Source organism: Chrysemys picta, chromosome 3, assembly GCF_011386835.1.
Source record: "Chrysemys picta bellii isolate R12L10 chromosome 3, ASM1138683v2, whole genome shotgun sequence".
NCBI lineage: Eukaryota > Metazoa > Chordata > Testudines > Emydidae > Chrysemys > Chrysemys picta.
In genome coordinates, this window is record NC_088793.1 from 195,127,064 (window position 1) to 195,152,917 (window position 25,854).

Consider the following 25,854-nt stretch of genomic DNA (forward strand, 5'->3'; position numbering starts at 1 on the left):
GGTTGAAGAAATGAAAAGAGTTTTTGTAAAGTCTGGCTCCGATCTAGCAATCAAGAATGGTAACGAGATGGAAATAGACAAGGCGGAAAGGAAGCAGCTAGCAAACTTTGGATCACAGAAACAGCCAGGCTCTATGGAACACGTAGAGTACAAGAAGGGGCATTACAGTCAGACTTCTAGCTGAACAGCAGCCATTACTGCTGATGGCTTAGTTGTTAATGGAGATATCCCATCTCCTAGAACTGGAAGGGATCTTGCAAGGTCATCGAGTCCAGCCCCTTGCCTTCACTAGCAGGACCAAGTACTGATTTTGCCCCAGATCCCTAAGTGGCCTGCTCAAGGACTGAACTCACAACCCTGGGTTTAGCAGGCCAATGCTCAAACCACTGAGCTATCCCGCCCCCAAAATTGGGTTTCTTATAGCACAGAACAGCAGAAGACCAAGAGGGATGTGCTGTGCTGCATGTAGCTATGTAATTAAAGGAAATAGTGTCATTCTGTTTTGTGTACTGCACCTCGAAAAGTGGCGAAAACACTCTCATGCTGCAGAGGTAGCCACCATGTCTGGGTTTCATTTCCAGAGCACAATGTTCCAGAGCGAGTCACTCCACTGGTTCTCGCTGGGATGTTTGCCATAATCTGAAATGAAAGGCGTTTAGACCCAACCTCCATGTTTAGCAATTTGTTTATTGGGGGAGGAGGGGGGGGGAATAACAGGATCTTATTAAACTGATTTTAAAAGGTGAGAATGCTCCAGTCCTCCTCTCTAGGCACTCCCAAAATACAGAGACAATGATGTTGCAACCTGTTCTCTCTGTTAATTAGATCATTACTAAATTGCCCATCCTCCTTCTTGAACCTCCAGTGTCTTTGCCTGGCTGACTAATACAGGAGAAACTCTTTGGCCGACTCCACTAACTCAAGTGTTGTAAGGGGAAGGTGCCTACTGTTATTAAAGCCAGCATGAGCTTCATTTTGACCACATCAAATGAGACAGTTCTCAGAGGTAAGTCTCCCACAGGTACACCATGTCCCCCAGGGGCTAGAACAGCAGTGTAGTGAATTTTCTGAGGCGTCGTTCAGTTTTCTTAGCCCATGCGCTAATTACGCTGGAGATTTCCCCCCCATGAGTGAAATATGTCAAAAGAACCAGAAAAGTATGCAGAGTTCTGAACACTGAACTGAGCTGATGGGAAAGGATGAAATAATCATCTCCAACTACAGCCTATGAGCTTATTTACACTGTGAGCTCTTGCGAGCAGGGACCATCTTTTTGTTCTCTTTACACAGTGCCTAACAGACTAGGGGCCTGGTCCAAGACTGGCGCTCCCACTGTAAGGTAGGAAACTGAGTCACAAGTCCACCCAATTTAGACAGTATCCATTTTCACCTTTATTTATAAATGTTCAGACAGAATTATTGTCAGGGATCGGTTCTGACCATATATTAATGACAGAGAATAAATGGATAAGGCAGAACAGCTGGGCCCAAGTTACTGAGTTCTGGGGTACCAGGAAGGTCTCCTGCACAGCGTGTCTGGCCTCTGGTCTTGTCCTTCAGTCTTATTCCTTCAGTTTGTGGTTCGCTATTTCTCCATCTTGGACCCTTGTTCATTGGGTTTCTTATATTTTTTTCATATTACATAATCATTAGCTTTCTTCCAGTCTACATTAAGCATTGTGTCTCAGATAACCCATACAACACGCATGTACAAGCTTCAATTTACACAACTTTTGCTGTCTACACTCTTTTCATGACATTATGTTTTCATGTCACCTTGCTCTTGTTTTACCATTATAAAGGCTTTTAGCATGACGTTTGGTGTATTTATTACCCTAATTAGCTTCCTTTTATCTAAATCCTCCAGTGCAGAAACAAAACATCACCTATGGCCTGTCAGCAATAAGCATTATCTGAACAAGTCTATAGAAGAGAAAGAGATTGTCAAGACAACACAAATGCCAGGCAAAAGCTAGGCCAAGGCCTTTGCATAAGTATTGCCCTATTTAAACTCTTTCATTAACCATAATAATAAACTATTAAAGTAAACTAACACAGCCCTTATTTTTACCATTTAGCAAATTCTTCATCTTTGTATTTCAATATCAGAATTCAGTATATAGATATCATCATAACCTTTGATTTTTATTTGAACGGTGTCGGGGTTGTGGGGATAACATGATCTTTAATGTCAGGATTTCCTTATCTTTGCCAAACAAGGCCTTGCGGGCGACTTATCACTCAAAGTCCAGCATCATGTTTGTAAATCATTAGAAGCCTTGTCAGTCATTTTCATTTTGAAGTGCTTTTTATTTTTTAGTTTAGTTTCATTTGGGCTATTCCGTTACTCCCCAGTACTAGGCACTTCTACAATGCAAATAATTAACGACAATGGGGATTAATGGTGTCCCCACCATCTTCCGAGGTACTTATACAACCCCTATTACTGTATCTGAGCACCTAATAGATATAATGAATTTTTCCTCACCACACCTCGTGAGGCGGAGAAGTGGGTATTATCATCCATTTGACAAAAGGCACAGAGAGATCAAATGACTTGCCCACGCCCAGGCAAGAAGTTTGTGATAGAAATTCAACCCAAGTCTCCTGAAGTCTAGTCCAGTCCCTTCCCCGCAAGGCCATCCTTCACTATAACGTTTACTAGGGTTTGTAACATGGCAGAGGCACTGTTGACGCTAAGCGTGGTTTAATGTCTTCACACCACATGGTTAATACTCAGTTAGTAACTCTGGATATTAACCAGCTATTGCCTTTGCCAGCAGCCTCGGTTGGCATGTTTGTCTTCTTTACCCAAGTTGTAACCCTGATTTTGCTGTGTTCACAGGAGCCTGGACTATCACTTTGTAACCAGGTTGGCTGATCCTCCTTGCTCCCAGCTCCCAGTGTGGTAGGGCATCCCTGAGTGCATTGCCCCATGTGTAATTTTTGCCACCCTATGTGCATTGAGCACTCTATCCCTGCTGAGGCGCTAAGGAGCAGCTGGCCCGTTCTTTCTAGAATGCACCAGAACAAACACGATTGGGCAGCCTGGTGGGGAGAATTCATAAATGTTATAAACACATGGAGGTGTCAGTAACAATTCTCTTTGAGGTAACTAGATAAAAGTGTCACCCACTGTTTACAAAAACATGGTTGTACTTGTCGTGTACATAGGGCCTTGATTTAAGATGCAAGCTGATTAGCCATGTTATCGAATCATCCTCCATCCTTAGCAAGCTATCAAAATCTGTGCTAAAGGAGTTCTTGTTTCCTCTTTCTACATCCTTCAGAATTCTGACCCTAATCCACCTGGGCTGGATGTTTTGTCAACATGTAACAGAGATGTCCCTTTCTTATCACTAATCAACTACCCTTTCAACCTTCCCTTCCCAGGAAAAAACAAACAAACTTAGTGTCCAGCCTGTGACATTATTACATTAGTATTATTAGCTATATTGCAATAGCCCCTAGGGGCTCCAGTCATGGGCCAGGACCGGATTGTGTCCCTTCATGAATGGGATCAGAGTCTGAATCTATGGGCTCAGTCCTTTGCTCCCAGTCAAGAAGGCTCACCAGAGACCGTGGCCCTGATTTTGAGCTTTTTGGGTGTTCCTTGCTTCAGCTTTTGTTGTAGATGCTGAGCCAAGGATTCTTTCCCTCTCCTAACAACATCAAGCCTACCTTTCAGCAGCTTCACGTACATGAATACATCAGAGAGATAAGAACTAGAGAGGGAGAGGAGTTATGTTAGGTAACAATGTTGACACAAGAACAAATGGATAAAAACTGGCCAGCAACAAGTTCAGGCTTGATATTGGACAAAGGTTTCTAACATCAGAGGAGTGAAGTTCTGGAACAGCCTTCCAAGGGGAGCAGTGAGGGGCAAAAAAACCCCTAACTGGTTTCAAGGCTGAGCTTGATAAGTCTATGGAGGGGATGCTTACAATGTTATATAGTCAATCTGCAACTGCTAGTAGCAAATACCCCCAATGGCTGGTGATGTTATACTAGATGGGAAGGGCTCTGAGTTACTGCAGAGAATTCTTTCCTGATGTCTGGCTGGTGGGTCTTGCCGAAATGCTCTGGGTCCAACTGCCGGCCATATTTGGGGTCAGGAAAGAATTTTTCCTGACCCCAGATTGTATTTTTTGTTTTTGCCTTCCTCTGCCACATGGGGCATGAGTCACTTGCAGGTTTAAACCAATGTAAATGGTGGATTCTCTGTAACTTGAAGTCTTTAAATCATGATTAGAGAACTTCAGTAACTCAGCCAAAGGTTAGGGGTCTATTACAGGAGTGAGTGGGTGAGGTTCTGTGGCCTGCAATGTGCAGGAGGTCAGACTACATGATCACGATGGTCCCTTCTGGCCTTAAAGTCTATGAATCATACTTGATTTCTTGCATGCTTTTTAGTTGACATGCAGAGATCATTCCCTTGGGGGAAGGCCTCAGAGCCTCTAGCATTTATCCCCATTTCTTCTCTTTTCTAACTTCAAACTCGAACTCCTCTTTATGAAAACTATCTTTCAAGATACGGACAACTAGATGCAAATGTCTCTGGAATCTGTCATAACCACTCTTGAACCTACAGGAGGTCTGGGCCTCTGTCCAGTAATGCAAGGTGCTCTCCTTCCCATCCCACACCTAGAGCTGAATAAAATGACCCCGATTTCTGGCTGACACTCAACCCCCTTTATGTTGACTCTGCGGGGCAGAAGGGGTCATACAGCTGGTGGAACCAGCCCTAGGGAATACTCATTAGGTGCATGTTCTGGGTTTCGCCAGAGAAGTGGAGGGTAGACAGAGGGCTTCTGTATTATTCCAGGTATTCTTAGCTGCTGCAATGGCTTCTGCTGGCTGTTCTAGTTTATCCCAGAGACTGGACTGGTCCCCAGGTGGCCCCAGAGTCCAGAACAGGGGGGCACATAGGTAATATACAACCACCTTTGTGTCCCCCACACAGTGCACACAGCAGAGTTTGAACATAGCTCAAAATCGGGGCCATGGTCTCTGCAAAACCTTCCTGACTGGGAACAAAGGATTGAGCCTTTAGATTCAGATTCTGACCCCAGGCACAAGGGACACTGTGTTACCTTATCACTAAACCAGGGTTCTCACATACATGGGTCACATCTGAATAGATTGTCGAAGGAACTGGTGTTCCTAACTGTGCGCATCATCTCCCTTCCCACGGATGATAAACTAACATCCTTGTGACAAGCACAGCAAATGCTTACATGGAAAAATAATGTTAAGGAAAGATTTGGTAGCTGGGAATAGGTGAGCCAGTGCCATGTGATCAGCAGCTCCCTGCACAGTGCCAGCATGGGCGCTGTATGCCATTAATGGTTCACTGCCCATAATTTGGGATTGATTGCCTGCATTAGACCATTGGGCTGGCCCTGATTGTTCAGTATTTGAAGAATATCTTACTGTCGATCCAAATTCATTTTCTCTTTATAGGGCATTTACTCTTCTAGCCTTCTCCGCCCTATTTTTACACTGCGAGGCCCTGATTCTCCTCTGTGAATTAGAGGTAACTCCAAAGAAGTCTATGAAATCACACATTAGGTCAAATGAGTGTGAGAATCCAGCCCTCATTGTATGTGTTGGGTTGTTCTCTAGCAATGAGGCTTTTTAAAGACGATCCAGCTCACGTGCGTCAGCTAGGCCTATCACTCATTGTTTGCATCACAAAGGGAAACCCATGATATGCAGAGCCCGGCTACACTATTTAAAAAATCACCATGTTGTACCCAAACGTGAGTAAAACATGTCTTTGCTCTGCAGCACAGATGGTAGCTAATGCCCTTTTCTATCCAAGGCAACAGCACAATTCAGGAACATCGTTACAACATAATTAGGTCCTGTCTACATTACAAAATGGAACTGTGTTTTAACTGTGTAATGATATTGTAGCTGAGTCCTCTGACAGGGTTGCTATTCTGGTATAGACAGGTCCCTTACATTAAGGGAGACTGAGTTATATCTAGACACCTTCACGAAGGCTGATTTTATCACTTTGCAATTGCTCTCCCACTTCCTTGCTGAACCGGCCCTGTGTTGACACAAACTTTCCTCTGATCAGAAGGATTGGGCAGAGCTCTCTTCAAAGTCTCAAAGGATGTTTCTAAGATACAATCAGGGAAGTTAATGCAGAAATAGTCCAGTAAAATATTGCATTTCTGTAGCGCTCTTCATGCAAATCATCTCAAGGATCCTTCACAATTACCATGAGAAATATTTGTGCATAGACAATCCTAGGACACTGAGTCCCAGCAATTCAGAGAAAAGTTACTTCATAAATTCTAGTTATGGGAGTCTTCCCCCTAGCCCAGTGGTTTGATAGTGATGAAAATTTTCTACCATTCGACAGTTCAGTGTCTCAGGTGTGATGAGTTTGTGGGTTTCAATCTAGTTCCTAGTAGAGAAGCATTGCAAAAAAGCACAGACTGGCAATCTCAGTATTAACGGAACATGGAGACTGAACTACCCTTCTCAGCCCTAGACATGGTCCCTCCGTGTTCAGGACTGAGGCACATTCTCTGGGCAGTGCGTGGAGAGATTGCCCTGTCACACTCTCTGCATACCATTCGGCGGCTTAGCCCAGTTTCCAGCACTTGCAAGCCAGAGCCTTTCAGGCAACCCTTTAACAAAAAAGATTCTAAGTACCAACTACTTTTGAGGGAAGGTTCCAAGCAACAAGCGCATTGGCAATGTATTTGCATACTTCCTGAGTCTTGTACACACGGCATGCTTTCAGCTCTATTTACTTTGCTAAACTTGTTAAGTTTGTCTATAAGCATTTGGTTTTTCCTTAAGGCAGCAGTGGTGTGGGAGGGTGAGAGAGAAAAGGGTTCTGGAGTTCATTTTCCTCCATAAATCCAATATTTAATCTGCTGTCACTCACTTCTTCAGCAAATATGTGACTACATAATTCTCATATCCAGTCCTAAGAGTTTGTTTCTGTTCACATGGCAGCACTCTCAAAACATCTGCTCCATTTCCACCCTTCCCTCCTCTCACCCAGACAAGCACCTCCTCTAGTCTCCCCTGCATCTCGTTCTGTATATCGAACACACAAGCCTGCCTCTCACCTCTACAGAAAGACCTGGTCCTTCAACACACACCATAATTGTCACTCCCACACCAAAATCTGTCCCTTCTCCTTTTCCCTGACACAACACACCCACTCCTGGCCCTAAAAACACCTGTATCAGCCTGAACACTTGTACAGTTTGCAACGCTGGAGGCTGTTTGAGAAATGTGAGTCACCATCAGTGCACAATTTCTGGGTGGATGAGGGGTGTGTGGCTACAACAGATTTGCAAAGCAATGGGGTGAAAGCAACCTGATTTGTCAATAATGACTCCATGCTATGGGCTGCATCCTGCGCACTTTACTCAAGTTGTTACTCAGATGAAACCCTGATTGACTCCAATGGGCAAAGTCACAGGCCCAGGTCATATCCAATCCATTTCCACCCCTTGCTGCTGCAGAGAGAAGTCAACCTGTGCGGTACACATGGAGCGTGGAGTCTGCCTGCACAGCATCACTGCGGTCTGTAGGCACTGTCTGTCTGTCTGGTGGGCACTGCATCAGTTTCAGTGTATGTAGTGCAGCGGTTCTCAAACTGTGAGTCGGGACCCCAAAGTGGGTCGTGACACCATTTTAATGGGGTCTCCAGGGCAGGCATTAGACTTGCAGGGGCCAAAGCCAAAGCCGCAGCCCCACTGCCCAGGACTGAAGCTGAAGCCTGAGGGCATCGGCCTTGGGTGGTGGGGCTCAGGTTACAGGCCCTCTGCCTGGGACTGAAGCCGTTGGGCTTTGGCTTTGGTCCCCCCTGCCCGGGGTGGTGGGGCTTGGGCTTACTCAGGGCTCTGGCAGGCTCAGGTTTTGGTCCCCCTCCTGGGGTCATGTAGTAATTTTTGTTGTCAGAAGAGGGTGGCAGCACAATGAAGTTTGAGAACCGCTGGTCTGGTGCTTTCTACACACATAAGAGAGACGATGTGTAGCAGGAGTTGGTTCTCTCCGATAATGCTCTTGCAAGTAAAACCCAAACATCTAACTCTTAGGAAACACCTCAACCTGATCTCTGATATTATATTATAACTCAGATTGACAGTCAGGGTTTGGGATTTACATGAACCCTAAATACATCAATGTACATCCTACTCAGGGCTTGTGCCATGGGGATTGTAAAAGGAAGAGTGCTTTCACCCAGAAGTGACTAATAAATAATGTAACAAGGATGTTTACAGACTTTTCCTTTGCCACTACCATCCCCCCCGACTTTTAATTAATCGCTGGAAAAAGCAATGGGCTTGATGGCTTCTGTCGTTTGCAAATCTGCTTTAATTTGTGCAATGTCTCCCAGCTCCTGGGCCCAGCACTCTTGTAAACTTCAGAGCTTTATTGGCTTGGCATGGAAGCACTTTGAACAGCAGAGGCAGAACGGGCTGACAAGTTTTTTTCCCCACTGTGGAGTCAGACATTTACCAACACAGAAAGCATGTTTGAACATGATCACGTGACCGTTCTGCTGGAACCTCCTACGGCAAATCCTTATAAAAGCCATATAGGGATGCGGCCAATCTGTAACCGGAGTTGTTGAGTCAGCTGGTGCTTGGTTAGTCAGACTGGAAATAGCTCCTAGAGATGAATGTACACAAGGGCTGGCTGAGGTTCAGAACATTTGAGAAGAGAAGACCCAGACCAGGAAGAGGATGTTTAAAAGGGGTAGAGCATTTTTCTGGCTACTTAACAGAGAGTACATGAGTGGAATTCAGCCTTTGTTGGAAATGATCAAGGAAGGCAGCTTCCAGTTCTCTGCGCTATGATAATTTTCTGCTGATGATGCAGTTAGCAGCAGTCTCCCATTTAGTCTATGGGAATGTTGCAGTTGGCTACCACGGGAGCAAAAGCAGGACAACAGACACATTATTAGCAGTAAACTCCGCACGCTGCTGTTCAGAGCATTGTTGTTCTGAGGTAAAGGAGAGGAGTAGTTGGCAGGAGGGGGGCAGGACAGGAAGGATAAGCTGCTGAGAGTCAGGAAATAGCATGGCTTGTGTGAGCTGCAGTGAGTTTGCTGAATAGTTTCTGGTCTCTTTCTGCACACGCTTCCCCTCACAAACACCAGCCTCCATCCCTCCATTGTCTCCTTCTCACACAGATGTCTCCAGGATTTCTGACTGGCTACTGCTTATTCTTGGGATGCTTTCCCTGAACCTATTTGCCAAGCCACGTCTCCCACCACATTCACATCCCTGCCAGAAACTGCCATTTAGCCTGAGGAAGGAGGGGGGAAGAAGCTCTCTTTCCCTCACACACACACGCTACTTAATGGAACTACCAGGATGTGTATATGCCTTACTGAGGAGTCATGTGACTTGTCCTTCTCTGTCTGTTTAGATCCCTTGCTTGTTATGCCATGCTGAATTCAGTTTGTAAGCTCTTTTGGGCAGGGACTGCACTTTTCCAATTTGGGGTGGTGCCCTGATCAAAAGAGAAATCAATATTTTAAACTTTTTTGAGGGGGGCAGCTTAAGAGAAAAAATACTTCTTAGCGATGGGCAGACTCCGGACTAGAAGAATTCCCTCAATACTTATTAGCCCAAGGAATAACCTACAAGCCGGTGTGAAAAATACCTGCACAGCCAGAGTAAGGAGTGGCTTCAGTTCCTCTGCTCCTCAGCCCTCTTCCTCCCATCCCTGGGTCATTTTGCTCCTGCTCCCTCCTGGGAAAAAAAAAAACTGCAATTCCTGAGCTCTCCTGCTTCCTATCCTCTTAAAGGAGCAGCTGCCCCTGGGACACACTTTTAAGTTTTCCTCCACTTCCTCCATTCAGAGAAGATGCCAGCTGCCCTCAGGGCTCTGCTTCCTGGCCCCAGTCAGCCCACTCCATGTTTCTACCCCCCGGCAAGTGATTTTTTCAAGTATTTTTGAGCACCTTCGTCTGCCATCAGCCTGGAATGAGCCTAAGCCTTTTGAGATGCACTAGTACTGGTATTATTATTGTTATTTATGTTTTGTATTACAATTGTCCCTCAATAGAAGAATCAGGGCCCAGCTGTTCTAAGTGCTATACAGACAAATTACTCAAAAAACAATCCCTGCCTCAGAGAGCTTATGTAGCTATTTCCCTTTAAATCCACATTTTCCTTACATAAGATACAATGCACCTTCCTAATAGGGACTTTGTCATGCATAGGGTGACCAGATGTCCTGATTTTATAGGGACAGTCCCGATTTTGGGGTCTTTTTCTTATATAGGCTCCTATTACCCCCCACCCCCGTCCCGATTTTTCACATTTGCTGTCTGGTCACCCTAGTCATGAAGGGGTTAAAAAAATTATGTAACTGTGTTGAAAATAACATCATTCCCTCTGTTTCATACGAGCAAGCTGTAATTGAACCATCTGGGACCAATAAAGGCTTGAATGGTACTGGAACAGAGGTAGTTGTTATTCTACTAATAATTGCTTTCCTTTCTGTTTGCTAAGTCATCGCATGCAGCAGCATCACCACCGCAACGCCGCTGAGCCATTCTTGGGGCCCATCCTGCATGATGCTGAGTATCCGCAGCAGGGTTTTCTGTTCTTCGAGAACAAATCTTACACCACTGCCTTCCCATTTACCTTTGTTGTGGAGTAACTCATGCAAACGACTGCAGCTGTGCTGAGTGAAAAGCAACCCAGCCTGTGACTAATCAAATATCCTGCCGGGTGCTCATCTGTCATGCCTCTTCTGTGTCTCTCAGCTATGATGAAAATGAAAGATGAGGAATTGTCCTAGTTTCCCTGGGTGGAAATGTGCACAAAAGGAGTTCTGCCAAGGAGTCCTTAATAATTTCACAATCCCTAATGACATCATGATCAGCTTTTTCCGCTCTGTCATGTTTTAATTCCATGACAATACATTGAGGCAGAGGATGAATATTTCTTTTTACCTTTTTTAAAGAAAGTCGCCTTAAGGAGCTGAAAGCAATTTGGAAATGCTTGTTTCCCAGGGGGACTTTCTGAGCTGGCGTTGTATATCCAGGGATGGCTTTGTTTAGAACAATGTGGCACAACATAGGTTTTGACAAGCAAAAAGCTAAACAGGCTACATAGGAAAGCCCTCTGTGTTCTTTTCTTTCTTGCTAGCTCATTGTAATGTCTTGGGGATCTTCCCTCCATATTCTGAATTAGGATTTTGGAACAACCAATTATGAGACTGACACCAGAGAATCCATACCAGCTTTTACCTGGAGCCCAGGACATGCTAGTAGAGGACCTTGGGAGCTTCACCAGTGTTGTATAAGTACAGATCTGGTCAGTGATGCCCCTACTTTGCGTACAGCACTTCACTAATATGAGTAAGTGCTTTGCCCGGGGAACCCAGAGCCTGTGGAATGATCATGAGATCTGGCCTGGTCATGATTATCTGAAAATAATCATTTGAGGCCGGTTTGCAATTTTAAAGACCATTGTTTTTTCAAAAGCACAACTGGTGGCAGCTTTAGACCGTCCCAGGCGGAGCTGAGACAGACACTACGCTTTAGGGAAACCCTGGGGTCTCAAGCATGCAGGAAAAGCAAACCCAATGCTATACCCTTAGGAGGCTGTGGCCACACCTGTTCCCTGGTGACTAGCACCTGCAGAATCCCTAACAAGAAGCAGCCCCCTGGTCATGGAGCACACGGGCTTGCTGCTGCAAGCTCCAGAAGGCAGGGTCCTTGTGCCTCCTCCCTTGTGCACACATGTCCAAAGGCAAACTGCAATCTGGCCCTAAAGCAAAGGGGGAAAAAAGAGTAAAATTCTAGTCTATATGGGTTTTTGTGCCATGATCATCGCCGTAGTAGCTTGAAGCCTATTTCAGAGCTTAACTAGCTATATAGTTAGAAAGTTTTTCCTAACAACTAACATAAATCTCCCTTGCTGCAAATTAAGCCCATTACTTCTTGTCCTATCTTCAGCAGACATGGAGAACAGTGGATCCCCATCATCTTTATAACACCCCTTAACATATTTGAAATCCAATATCTTTCCAGGGATTGAAGTTTGGGCTGACTTAATTCCCAAGATCCTCCTTGTTCCCTCTTTAAAAGATAGGTACTATGTTTCCCCTTCTCCAGTCTTCTGGGACCTCACCCATCCTCCATGAGTTCTCAAGATACTTGTTAATGATTCCAAGATTGATTCAGCTAGTTCCTTAAGTACCGTCGGATGAATTTCATCAGGCCCTCCCAGCTTGAATACATCCAGCATCTAAATATTCTTTAACCTGTTCTCTCCTTATTTTGGGAAAGTTCTGAGTCCTGTCTCAGTTTTTACTCAAAGGCCTGGTCTACACTATGACTTTAATTCGGATTTAGCAGCATTAATTCGAATTAACCCTGCACCCGTCCACACAACGAAGCCATTTATTTCGAAATAAAGGGCTCTTAAAATCTATTTCTGTACACCACCCCAATGAGCAGAGTAGCGCTAAAATCAATATTGTCATTTTGAATTAGGGGTAGTGTGGCCGCAATTCGATGGTATTGGCCTCCGGGAACTATCCCACAGTGCACCATTGTGACCACTCTGGACAGCAATCTGAACTCGGATGCACTGGCCAGGTAGACAGGAAAAGCCCCGCAAACATTTGAATTTTATTTCCTGTTTGCCCAGCGTGGAGAGCACAGGTGACCACAGATAGCTCATCAGCACAGGTAACCATGCAGGCCGATAACTGAAAAAGAGCACCAGCATGGACCGTACGGGAGGTACTGGATCTGATCGCTTTATGGGGAGAGGATTCAGTGCTAGCAGAACTTCGTTCGAAAAGACGAAATGCCAAAACTTTTGAAAAAATCTCCAAGGGCATGATGGAGAGAGGCCACAACAGGGACTCTGAGCAGTGCCGCGTGAAAGTCAAGGAGCTCAGACAAGCCTATCAAAAACCAAAGGAGGCAAATGGTCGCTCTGGGTCAGAGCCACGGACATGCCGCTTCTACGCCGAGCTGCATGCAGTTCTAGGGGGGGCCACCACCACTACCCCACCTCTGACCGTGGATTCCGAGGCGGGGGTAATCTCATCAGCCACACCTGAGGATTCTGCGGACGGGGAAGAGGAGGAGGAGGAGGAGGACGAGCTTGCGGAGAGCACACAGCACTCCATTCTCCCCAACAGCCAGGATCTTTTTCTCAGCCTGACTGAAGTACCCTCCCAAGCCAGTACCCAAGACTATGACCCAATGGAAGGGACCTCAGGCGAGTTTACCTTTTAAAATATAAAACTTGTTTTAAAAGCAAGTGTTTTTAAATGATTAATTTGCCCTGAGGACTTGGGATACATTCACGGCCAGTACAGCTACTGGAAAAGTCTGTTAACGTGTCTGGGGATGGAGCGGAAATCCTCCAGGGACATCTCCATGAAGCTCTCCTGGAGGTACTCCAAAAGCCTTGCCACAAGGTTTCTGGGCAGTGCAGCCTTATTCTGTCCTCCATGCTAGGACACTTGACCACGCCATGCTAGTAGCAAGTAATCTGGTATCATTGCATGACAAAGCCTGGCAGCGTAGGGTCCCGGTGTTCGTTGGCATTCCAGCAACATCCGTTCTTTATCTCACTGTGTAATCCTCAGGAGAGTGATATCGCTCATGGTAACCTGGTTGAAATATGGGAATTTAATTAAGGGGACAGAGGTGGCCGTTCCTACTGGGCTGTTTGCCTGTGGCTGAAAAGAAATCCTTCCCTGCAGTTAGCCAAGCGCGGGGGGGTGGGGGGAGAATTGGCCCTGAGCTTTTTGCGTTTGGCTAGCAGGGATCTTCCCTGATACCAGCCACGTGGTGGGGGGAGGGGTACAGCGATCATCCCAGATAATTCATGGCGGGAGGGCCGGGCAGAGGGTTAGTTTGGTTTCTGCAGGGATCTTCCCTGATACCACGTGGTGGGGGGAGGGATAAAGCGATCATCCCAGAGAATTTGACGGGGGCAGGGGGTTAGCTTGTTTTCTGCTGCTGAAGGTTAACAGGAAAACCGCAGCAGTCAACAGGTTTTGCTTGGTATGTGGGAAAGGAGGGTGCAGAAGCCGAAAGACAATGGCTTACCATGGCCGCATGCAAGCTGAATTCTGTTGCCCAGACCTGTGTCTGTGATCTCTAACACCAAAGCCACAGGCACTCAATATTAAGATGGAAAATGCGACCTTGTACTGAAATCACATGTGCTATGTAATGGGAATAGTGTTGTTCACCATGAAAAGAACAGGAGTACTTGTGGCACCTTAGAGACTAACAAATTTATTAGAGCATAAGCTTTCGTGGACTACAGCCCACTTCTTCGGATGCATACAGAGTGGAATAAATATTGAGGAGATATATATACACACATACAGAGAGCATAAACAGGTGGGAGTTGTCTTACCAACTCTGAGAGACCAATTAAGTAAGAGAAAAAAAAAAAAACTTTTGAAGTGATAATCAAGATAGCCCAGTACAGACAGTTTTTTTTTTTCCCTCTTACTTAATTGGTCTCTCAGAGTTGGTAAGACAACTCCCACCTGTTTATGCTCTCTGTATTTGTGTATATATATCTCCTCAATATTTATTCCACTCTGTATGCATCCGAAGAAGTGGGCTGTAGTCCACGAAAGCTTATGCTCTAATAAATTTGTTAGTCTCTAAGGTGCCACAAGTACTCCTGTTCTTTTTGTGGATACAGACTAACACAGCTGCTACTCTGAAACCGTTCACCATGAAAGAGTATAAGCATTGTTCTGTAAAATGTATCATTTTAGAAACTTCTCTCCTTTTTTTCATTCATCCCTCTGTCCCTCCAGCAGCTGCAAATTTTTCAAGCCTCCCTCCTCCGTCCTGAAGGCTATCTCAGATAAGGCGGCAGAAAAAGAGGAAGCGAGACGAGATGTTCTCGGAAATAATGGAATGCACCTGCAATGAAAGAGCTCATTTGAATGAGTGGAAGGACACGGTATCTAAATACAGAAAAGATGCCAGTGAACGTGAGGTCATGAGGGATGCTCGAGATGAGAGGTGGCAGGCTGCAACGCTGGGGTTGCTGCGTGATCAAACGGACATGCTCTGGTGTCTGGTGGAGCTTCAGGAACAGCAGCAGGATAACAGACTGCCGCTGCATAACCTCCCTCCCCCCTCACCATGTTCCATATCCTCCTCACCCAGACGTGTAAGAACGCGGGGGGGGGGGGGGGGGGGAGAGGCTCCGTGCACCCTCCCACTCCACCCCAGTGGACAGCCCAACCAAAAGGCTGTCATTATATTGAATTTTTTCAGTGGCCTTTTACTTCCCTCCTATCCTCCTCCCAAACTTCACCCAGGTTACCTTGTTGGTTCTCTCCCTATGTTTATAATCAATTAATAAAGAATACATGATTTTTAAACTATAGTGACTTTATTTCCTTTAAAAGCAAGCTGTGGTTTAAGGGGGGTTTGCTTACAGGGAATGAGTCAATCAAGGGGGCGGGTTTTCAACAAACAGAACTTTCACACCGTAGCCTGGCCAGTCATGAAACTGGTTTTCAAAGCTTCTCTGATGCGCAGCGCTTCCTGGTGTGATCTTCTAATCGCCCTGGTGTCTGGCTGCGCGTAATCAGCAGCCAGGCGATTTGCCTCAGCCTCCCACCCCACCATAAAGGTCTCCCCCTTACTTTCACAGAGATTGTGGAGCACACAGCAAGCAGCAATAACAATGGGGATATTGGTTTGACTGAGGTCTGACCGAGTCAGTAACGAGCGCCAGCAACCTTTTAAACGGCCAAATGCACTTTCTACCACCATTCTGCACTTGCTCAGCCTGTAGTTGAACAGCTCCTGACTCCTGTCCAGGCTGCCTGTGTATGGCTTCATGAGCCATGGCATTAAGGGTTAGGCTGGGTCCCCAAGGATAACTATAGGCATTTCAACATCCCCAACGGTTATTTTCTGGTCCGGGAAGTAAGTCCCTTGCTGCAGCCATTTAAACAGATTAGTGTTCCTGAAGACGCGAGTGTCATGAACCCTTCCCGGCCAGCCCACGTTGATGTTGGTGAAACGTCCCTTGTGATCCACAAGTGCTTGCAGCACCATTGAAAAGTACCCCTTGCGGTTTATGTACTGGGTACCCTGGTGCTCCGGTGCCAAGATAGGGATATGGGTTCCATCTATCGCCCCACCACAGTTGGGGAATCCCATTGCAGCAAAGCCATCCACTATGACCTGCACATTTCCCAGAGTCACTACCTTTCGTAGCAGCAGCTCAGTGATTGCTTTGGCTACTTGCATCACAGCAGCCCCCACAGTAGATTTGCCCACTCCAAATTGATTCCCAACTGACCGGTAGCTGTCTGGCGTTGCAAGCTTCCACAGGGCTATCGCCACTCGCTTCTCAACTGTGAGGGCTGCTCTCATCTCGGTATTCTGGCACTTCAGGGTAGGGGAAAGCAAGTCACAAGGTTCCAAGAAAGTGCCCTTACGCATGCGAAAGTTTCGCAGCCACTGGGAATCGTCCCACACCTGCAACACTATGCGGTCCCACCAGTCTGTGCTTGTTTCCCGGGCCCAGAATCAGCATTCCATGGCTATAACCTGCCCCATTAACAGCATGATCTCCAAAGCACCGGGGCCCGCAGTTTCATAGAATTCCATGTCCATGTCCTCATCACTCTCGCCGCCGCGTTGCCGTAGCCTACTCCTCGCCGCCTGGTTTTGCAGGTTCTGGTTCAAAATAAACTGCACGATAACGCGCGAGGTGTTTACAATGTTCATGACTGCTGTCTTGAGCTGAGCGGGCTCCATGCTTGCCGTGGTATGGCGTCTGCACTGTTCACCCAGGAAAAAGGTGCAAAACGGTTGTCTGCCGTTGCTTCCCTGGAGGATGTACCCAGAACCACCCGCGACAATGTTTTTGGCCTCATCAGGCATTGGGATCTCAACCCAGAATTCCAATGGCCGGAGGAGACTGCGGGAACTATGGGATAGCTATGGGATAGCTACCCACAGTGCAACGCTCCGGAAATCAACACTAGCCCCAGTACATGGACGCACACCGCCGAATTAATGTGTTTAGTGTGGCCGCATGCATTCGACTATATACAATCGGTTTCCAAAATTCGAATTATATAAATTCGGATTAATCCCGTAGTGTAAACATACCCAAATTCTTGCTGAAGCCAAGGCGGGGGAGGGGAGGTTTCCTGGGTAAAAATAAAGGCCTCAGGATTTGGCCCCTGGATTTTATTTCCCCCTCCAGATGTTGGGCTTGGTCCTGTGAGGTGCTGACAATCCACAACTACTATTACAGGTACTCAGACCCTCAAGGGAGGAGGCCCAATATCTCCTCCACATTTGCCCCCAATATAACATCATCCCTTTATGCCACAGGGGGAAAAAAACAACAATACTGGCTCCCAAAGATGCTCTTCTGACATAGATATAATATCATATAATGAGAATGGATCGCACCATTGTATTGTCTCCCTCTAGGTACAGTATTGTAGGTACCTTTGGGAAACCCAGCTTGCTGGCTTTCATGCGTGACACTCTCGGGAATACCGCCCAGAGATACATATGCCAAAAAAATACATATTTCAGTAGAAGCATCTTTTTTCCATTGTATCACTTCCCCTGTCACTCTATTATAAAAGATTCATATGTATTACCATCAAACATAATTACAGGTTTCAGATGCTTTTCCATTTCCTCTTTGTGCAGGAATATTTGAGTTGTCTCTGGCTTCATGATGACAAAGAAAAAAAAAGTCTGCCCCCAATTTCGTAAAAAGCTGCACCTTAGCTAAAAAGCCACTGAAACCACAGCCTCAACACCATCAAGTTGCACAATCTGATCTTTGTTTGAGAGCCAAAAGCAATCTCCATCACAAGAAGAATTTTTAAACTTTGTGTACACAAGCTATTGCTCTGTGAAGGGGCCTTTATTTGTGATCGTGAAATAAAAAAAATCATTTAAATCTGGCTGCAGTGGAGTTCTCTTAAAAAGAAAGGTGCTTGCTGTATGCTGGCCGTGTTTATCTCTATAGTCTATATATATACACCTAAGCTGACTCTTTGTTAGGCATTAACATTTTCTAATTGATCCCTGTGGAACGCTTCAGGAACCTGAAAAGGTTCTAAATCACGTCCAAGCGCCAGAAACAAACTCTTGCCCAAAGCCGTATCAGAGTCAAAGAAACTCTTTTTCTATTCAAACTGGATCAAGCAAAGTCACTCTAAAAATCGTGTAAGGTCTCTATGCCACTCTTACGCCGCTATTTGATAGCCGTTCCTCCTGCCACTGTCTCCATACTATCCATCTTACCTAAGTAAAAAATATGTCAATACTCCCCATTCATGAAACACATTGGACGTAGGATCACGATATTTCTTAGGTCCCCTCTATACTGTTTACCTGATTCCAGCAACCCATATACCTGCCCCAATGCATGCCCCAGTGCAGACAGGCAAAGCTACTGTTTGTGTGATGGCCACCATGGTGGCCAACACACTGGGGATTGAAATGGGGATCTCCAGAGCTAAAAGCATAAGCTGTTATAGCTTGAGCTAAACCACTGTTGCTAAGGGCTCTAACAACTCAGATCCTCTGTGGTCTGGCACAGAGGGGGAACTGTTAGATATTCACTAGTGAGATACAGCTGTATCAGTGAAGATTATTCTAGCTTCAAGCACAACTAAACTCCACCATCGCAAACAGGAGCTTTGCCTGTCGACACTTGGGGTTGCACTGATGCAGTCACAATTATGGCTGGCCACTGCTGGCTGTAATCAGGGCAAACCCCCAGTGGAAATATCAAAGTGACTTTCCATAAAAATCTGAGGAGGGTCCTGGGTAAATCAGCCCTTACTTCAGCTTAAAGGAATTCACAGCAGTACTTAAAACTCCTCAAGCCCAGCTCTGGCCAATACACACCTTGTCCATGTCTATGGTTCTGCTTACTGAACACAGTCCATTACTCACAGACTGTCTTCTGTTGTGCTCTAACTGGATACATGATACAGACTTGATTACGTATGTTCACATACAGCAGAACATGCCTAATTGCATTTAACTCAGGGGTTCTCAAACTGGGGGTTGGGACCCCTCAGGGGGTCACGAGGTTATTACATGGGGGTTGCGAGCTGTCAGCCTCTATCCCAAACCCTGCTTTGCCTCCAGCATTTATAATGGTGTTAAGTATACAAAATATTGTTTTGAATTGATAGGGTGGGGGGTCGCACTCAGAGACTTGCTGTGTGAAAGGGGTCACCAGTGCAAAAGTTTGAGAACCACTGAGTTAACGGCCACGTTCTGTAAAATCTTTTTCCTTTCTCTTTTGTCCTGTGAAGGAAAGGTACTGGAGTGACAGTCCTGGAGAACAAAGCCCTTTACTTAGCCACAGAACAGATGCAGCAAGCCCAAAGATAAACGTGTCACACAGCCCTGCCGTCCTCCCGCAGTCATAATGTGAGAAACCGCCCTCAGGAAATAAGATGTATTTAGTCCCCACAACCATTCAGTTCTTGGCCTTTGTGCTGAGACTGCCAACGAGGGTGGAGGGGAGGGGGAGGATGCTAATTAGTGTAAAATCTGTGGTGCAGAGGCCTATCTATAGGGAAACTACAAACTCATTTCAAACAGGCTACTGAACTGTCAAGAGATGGTAACAACTTTCAGCTACTGCACATCTGGGTGCAACTGGAACCAGTAACTTAGATCACACCAATTTCCTGAGCCACTCAGGTCTGACCCCTTATTAATAGCTCCTCATAGGACTATCTGCCCCATGCGGGCAGGGGACTGGACTCGATGACCTCTCGAGGTCCCTTCTAGTCCTAGAATCTATGAATCTCTCTCTCACCAGGGGTGCGTAGGCTTTTAATTATCCAGTGCTGATGTAAAGAGTGGGCAGAGCATCTCTAGGGAGTTCTGGTTGGAAATACCCTTCTACTTTCCTCAAGCCAGGTGCTAGGCAGTCTCTCACCTTAGTCCCTGCTGGCACAGGATGTGAAAGGTCATTTAGATTTACAAACCTTATTTTAAATGAGAAAATTGTTTTTATATAAGAAATGATGTAATCTGTATTTATATTCTTGGAGTAACTGGTATCAAAATCCATAGACTGAAAACAAATAGAACCCTAGAGACAGCTGATGTCTGGCCCTGTGCCAGTGCAAGGTGGGGAAGATGACAGAGGGCACTCACAATACCAACACCGGCACTATGCTAGGTTAGCACTACGTTCCCCAGATGGATGTGTGCAGGTCATGCATCAGTCAGCAGAGCTGTCCCAGCACTGATGGACAATGGCACCGACTCAAAGCTAGCAGAGATTCTGGTGCAGTGTGTGCTCTCCCATAGCCCCGGTTTGAGTTGTGGCCACATGTGACAAACTGTACCCCTGTATTCACCCCTTGCACGCTATTGTAATAAGCTTTGTAAAAAGAATGGCTTGTGAGGTGCCATTTGAAAACACATACTTTGCTGGTCATTATTGTCCTGGTAAAACATGTGTAGCAACATTGTATGTAAAGTTATAAGATTCCACGGTATGGTGTTACTAAAACATGTTCCAAGTCTGGGGAGTGGTCAAACCAGTTCCTTAGAGACAAAAGGCAAGCTGACGTCTCTGCCAGGTGTAAACAAGATCAATGGGCCATTACCTGTTAAATGGCCATTCTTTGGCAGGAAAGGGAACGTGGGCAAAAATTCTACATTTTAACAAACAGCATGAGGTTCCCATCCACACAGACCTTTTGTCTCCTGAATCTTAGCTGGAAAGTCTTCTCAAAGGAGGGAGAAGACCATAAAAAGAAAGGGGAGGCAAAGACAATCCAAGACCACCCCTGCTCCTCCTCTCTGTCCATTGAAGAAACAAAGGAAGCAGCCAGTAAGACTATTGAGAGCATGTGGTGAGAAAAACTTTGCTTTGAATTTAGCACAGTTTGTTAAGTTAGGCATTAGTTGGGTTTTATCTTTCTTTCTCTTTTAATATTTCTGTTATGCCTCATTACTGGTATTGACTTAAAATCTGTCTCTTCGTAGTTCATAAACTTGTTTTATTGTTTTATCTAAACCAGTGTGTTTAAATTGAAGTGTTTGGGAGACTATTTGAGGTAACAAGATTTGTGCATATCATTTGCATTAATAAAATGATGGACTTTATATGAGATTGTATTGTCCAGGTGAGAGATGGGCAGTATAAGGCGTCCTGGGGAAAAGTCTGGGACTGGGAGTGTGCTGGGGTCACCCTGCAGTATAATTCAGGCTGGTAAATCCCTGAGTGTGACTGGCAGGCTGCAAGTGCATAGAGACATAACATGCTGGAAGCGGTTTGTGAGCAGTCCAGGACTGGAGGCAACAACAGCAAAGCAGGGTAAAGGGCATCCCCGGTTACAGGGCAGGGGTGACAGAGTCACACCAGGTTAACCTGGGTATGTCACACCAGCTTAACCAGAATTCCTTTAAGGGCTGCAGCACCCCAATCAAATGGCTGTGAATTAAGGCACAGGTGAATAGATTAAACAAAATGTATCACTGGTTGAAACACATTCAAATATCTTAGAAAACAAAGGAACCCAGCGTACAGCGTTTGCCTGAATTAAATTAAGAAAATTCTGCAAATATGTCAAACAATCAAATAAACTCATTTCATCTCTTTCCTTAGTGATATGGAGCCAGACTAGCTCAGTTCTCACTTAATCCTTATTCAGGCAAAAATCCCATTGACTCCAGCACAAAGTAAAAACTTACCAGTATGGCTGACTGATTCAATGGGAGTTTGTAGGGGTAAGGACTGGGTGACAGTGAGTAAGGACTGCGAGGGTTGGCCAAGGGCTCTTAAGAAAGATATTTTAAAGTATTTGCAGGAAAAGTGTGAGTAGTACTAGTGAAAGGGTTGAAGTTTTGAACATTATGTTGCATCAGGAAGCAGTAACACATTTTTTTTTCAAAGCCATAAGGTTAAAAACATGTCACCACCTTTTCCTCTTACATGCAGATGGCAGCTGTTCTTGGTAAGGATACAGCACTTCCTGTTCTCAACATTATTGAGTTTGTCTTGGGGAAAATCAGACAAACAGAATAAATCAAAAGCTACCGTATACACTCCAGTACATCCATCACAGCAGAGATTGTTATGGACTGTAGTATCAAAACAGTTAAAGCAGCTAAAGAGATTAATACTCGTTGATGTCTATTAGAGCAGGGCAAATGACTGATAAATAATGTATTTGATGAGTATCACCTGTTTTTCATTTGTGAATGGTCCAGGTACAAATAATATTTTTAACTTTGTTATTCAGAAGTATGTGTTGAATATTTTCAGTGAATAATTCTTGGTCACTGGCTTGTTAACAAGCCGTTTGTTATAAGTATTTGAAGTGAAATCCTGTCCTCAACTAAATCAATGGCAAAACATCCACTGACTTCAGAGGGGCCAGGATTTTAGCTTTGATGTTCTAAATTCAACCTGTTTTGATCAGACATAAGTCATATTGTGTGTTTCTGCTCCCTTGGTTGGAGGAGTGTGACAATTAGAGTCATGTTTCTGATACAAACACTTGCAATTAAAAATTTAAAATTCAATAATCGTTTAAAACTGTCTGTTTTGGTGAATATTACAGTCATATTAAATTTGTTTGCAAGAATATTCAGGTCAAGTGAACACCAAGGGTATGAATATGCTTGAAGCAAAACATTTAAAGAAATATTGTGCGGATTCCTCCCCCACCAATATTCAACCTCTAATCTCTTTTACCGCTGCTACAGGTGTGGAATTCCAGATGTTAAAAATAATATGCATGCCAAAGAGCTATTCTGAACCAGATGTAACAAGTGCATTCTTGGTTGACTAATCTAAGTGCAAATCTATGAGGGTGTATCCAGCTATATATAGATCCTGATTTTGCACAGAGAGTAAGTTTTGCACTAGTTGAATGATTTCAGGCAGTTAAAGATTTTTGTTTGGGAATTAATCTAACAGAAGTCAATACTGCAAATTGGTTTATAAGAAATTCAGAGAATGAATTTAGTAGAATGGTCCAGTTTTTTTAAAGAGAAAAATTAGATAGCCAGTTAAGGGCACACTTTAAAATAATATTTGAAAATATTAAAAATATTGAGCTATGGTGGCCCAAAGAACATGCATCTATCCCTGCACCAAATTCATGAAATAACACTGCACACACCACAAGCCCTAACACCAGGCAAGACTGTGAACCCCTTCTTCCCACTGGTGAGAAATTCCTCAGGAGAGCAGTCCCTCTGATGTCAGTGGGAGCACTTGTGTGAGTAACTGCTCAGCAGGGCTGGTAATGGGCTCAAAATCTCATTAATGGCCAATTCATTTAGTATCAATACATTTTTTAAAAGGAGCCATGATATTAAGCACATCTCATAATCGTTCACTTTTGCAACCTTCATCCTTCTTTACCCTTTCCTGACTCCCTTTGTTTATTGTCATCACTTGCTGTGTTAAGTCTCATTTAGGGTCTGATCACTCATTGACTGCAATGGAAGCTGGATCAGACCCTTAGGGCTTGTCTACATTACCCACTGGATCGACGGGCAGCGATCAATCCAGCGGGGGTCGATTTATTGTGATAAATCGACCACCGAACGCTCTCCCGTCGACTCCGGTCCTCCACCGGAGCGAGAGGCACAGGCGGGGTCAACGGGGGAGCGTCAGCTGTCGACTTACCACAGTGAAGACACTACGGTAAGTAGATCTAAGTACGTCGACTTCAGCTACGTTATTCACGTAGCTGAAGTTGCGTAACTTAGATCGATTCCCTCCTCCGCCCCCAATGTAGACTAGGACTTAGACAGCAAGCTCCTTGGACCAAGGACCTGCCATTTAAAATTCCAGGCACCTCGTTAGCATCACCCAAAGAGCGGGCGAGAACACATTATAACATTAGAAAGACAGCAGGAGAGCCCTTATAAAATATATTAAATTGCCCTTTGTCAGTGAAGTGCCTTCCTTCCAGTCAACTTCTTAAAGATCTGGCTGGGATATTTTCTTGGCTCGTACACAGCTGCATAGCTCGTCATCTATGTGTCTAGTAGCTCACAAATTACAAGCTGTTGATTAGCAATATGCTTATAGTAGACCAGAGTGACTGAGAGGACCAACCACATTCTTTAAATTCAGAAGTATTTTAACAGCATTGCTATGGCAGCAGATCCTAATGGAAACCAGATGAGTCTAACATGGGAATAGGACTACTCAGGCAGGAGCTAGCCCTAAACAAGCAAGATCGTGTGACAGAAATAAAAAAGGATAATTTTAGTCGGAAAGTCAGCTAGTAACAGGAATACCAAACTCCCTGTTTCTAGGTGATGTTTTGGAGGCTTTGGTTTATTGATCTCCCTCTCAGAGAGAGCATAGCTTGCTTTAAAAAGGTGACAGTGAGGCTTGACATCTTTTGGCTCTTTTCATCTCCTTCCCTCATCTGCATACACAACTTTATGTTCAGACCTAGAATGGGCTGCACATAGGGATTTGGATCCTGGCTATCCGAAGGACCACTCTCCTGTTGCCACCCTGCTTTAGCAATTGAGATCACAAGAGACTGAAGCTGCCAGCTCCCAGATTGAAACGCCTGGAGACTGCTGACCAGCTGTTCTCAGTGTGGTTTGGGACAATATCGTTTCCAGGAACAGCTTAAGAGAACAACCTATTAGAATGTTGCCATTTAAAAAAACCATGCACACATATTAGAAAGCTAAGCCACTCCCAGGTTACACTGTGTAATTCACACATCTCCTGGGTGTGGTGTTCTGTCCCATCTGGTGGCACCAAGACCACTTAGAGAGAGAGATTTACGAGTCTGCTCTACAGCCTTGGCTAAGAAGTACGTGGCTTTTAGCTCATGCAGTAGAGGCTCATGCATTAAGCTGCAAAGGTCCCAGGTTCAATCCCACTCGCCAACAACCGGGGTCTGCCGATGTTACAACTTCATTTTTAAAACTCAGGAATTTGGCATTATGGAAATTCACAGGTAAAATACTTTAGACAGCCTTAACTTTGTCCCCAGCCACTCTGTATACCGTGCATGTAACATAAAATCATTAAGCAGAAGTCAAGATTGCAAATTGGTTTATAAGAAATTAAGAGAATCAATTTAGTAGAACGTTATAGTTTTTCTAAAGAAAAAATTAGAAAACCAGTTAAGGGGACACTTTAAAATAATACTTGAATACATTTTATATATCGTAAAAGAAAAAAATGACCAAGAATTCATCAAGATACCCGGAAAGCTCTCCAGGCCCCCTCGATTATTTTTTTTAAATTGGCCCTTTTCAAATGTTAGAGTAACCCCCTTCCTCCACTGAACTGTTGGGATAGTGAGGTGGCTGAGAAGTGAACAACTCACACTAATGCAAGCATGCTCTGTAGAGTGGACTCAAGTTTCCATAGCAGTTGAATTTAAAACTCTCGTTTGCTATGATGTCTATAAAACAACTTGACAAGTTAGGCAGCTGATGTGCTACGACCACTGCCTCTCATGCTGACCGATATTGTTTCCCTTGTGTTTCCCAATCTGTCTGCGTGTATCTACTTATTGTCGCGTTGTGGCAGGCAACATCTTTTTATTCTGTGTCTGTACAGCACCTTGTGCAATGGAGCCGTGGTCCCTGTTTGGGCCTCCTAAGTGTTACCACAATATAAATAACAAGTAAGTTGGAGGTGGTGTAACTGTCTGTGAAGGGGAAGCCTTCGTCCCTGTGTGTGAAGTGAAAGGCTCATTTGACATTTGCTTTGAGTGGTTATCTTGCCACTTGTGACTCGCTGTCCTGCTCCTGTCACTGTTCAAGACAGCTCCAGATTTGTCCGACTAAAGACGGTGCTTGGGAAGACATGGAAGCTCCTTCTTCCT

The 25,854-nt window shown here is 44.9% G+C and overlaps 1 protein-coding gene and 1 long non-coding RNA gene across 4 annotated transcripts in view; one reads left to right on the forward strand and one right to left on the reverse strand.

Annotated features, from left to right (window-relative positions):
* LOC135982559 (uncharacterized) overlaps positions 1–14,418 on the forward strand; it is a 47,760-nt gene extending 33,342 nt beyond the window's left edge. Inside the window, exon 3 of the long non-coding RNA XR_010599969.1 lies at positions 12,657–14,418. This is a non-coding gene — a long non-coding RNA (uncharacterized LOC135982559). The remainder of the gene's footprint in view (positions 1–12,656) is intronic.
* Positions 1–25,854, reverse strand: part of LOC101944256 (uncharacterized) — a 112,171-nt gene that overhangs the window by 60,122 nt on the left and 26,195 nt on the right. The window lies entirely within an intron of this gene.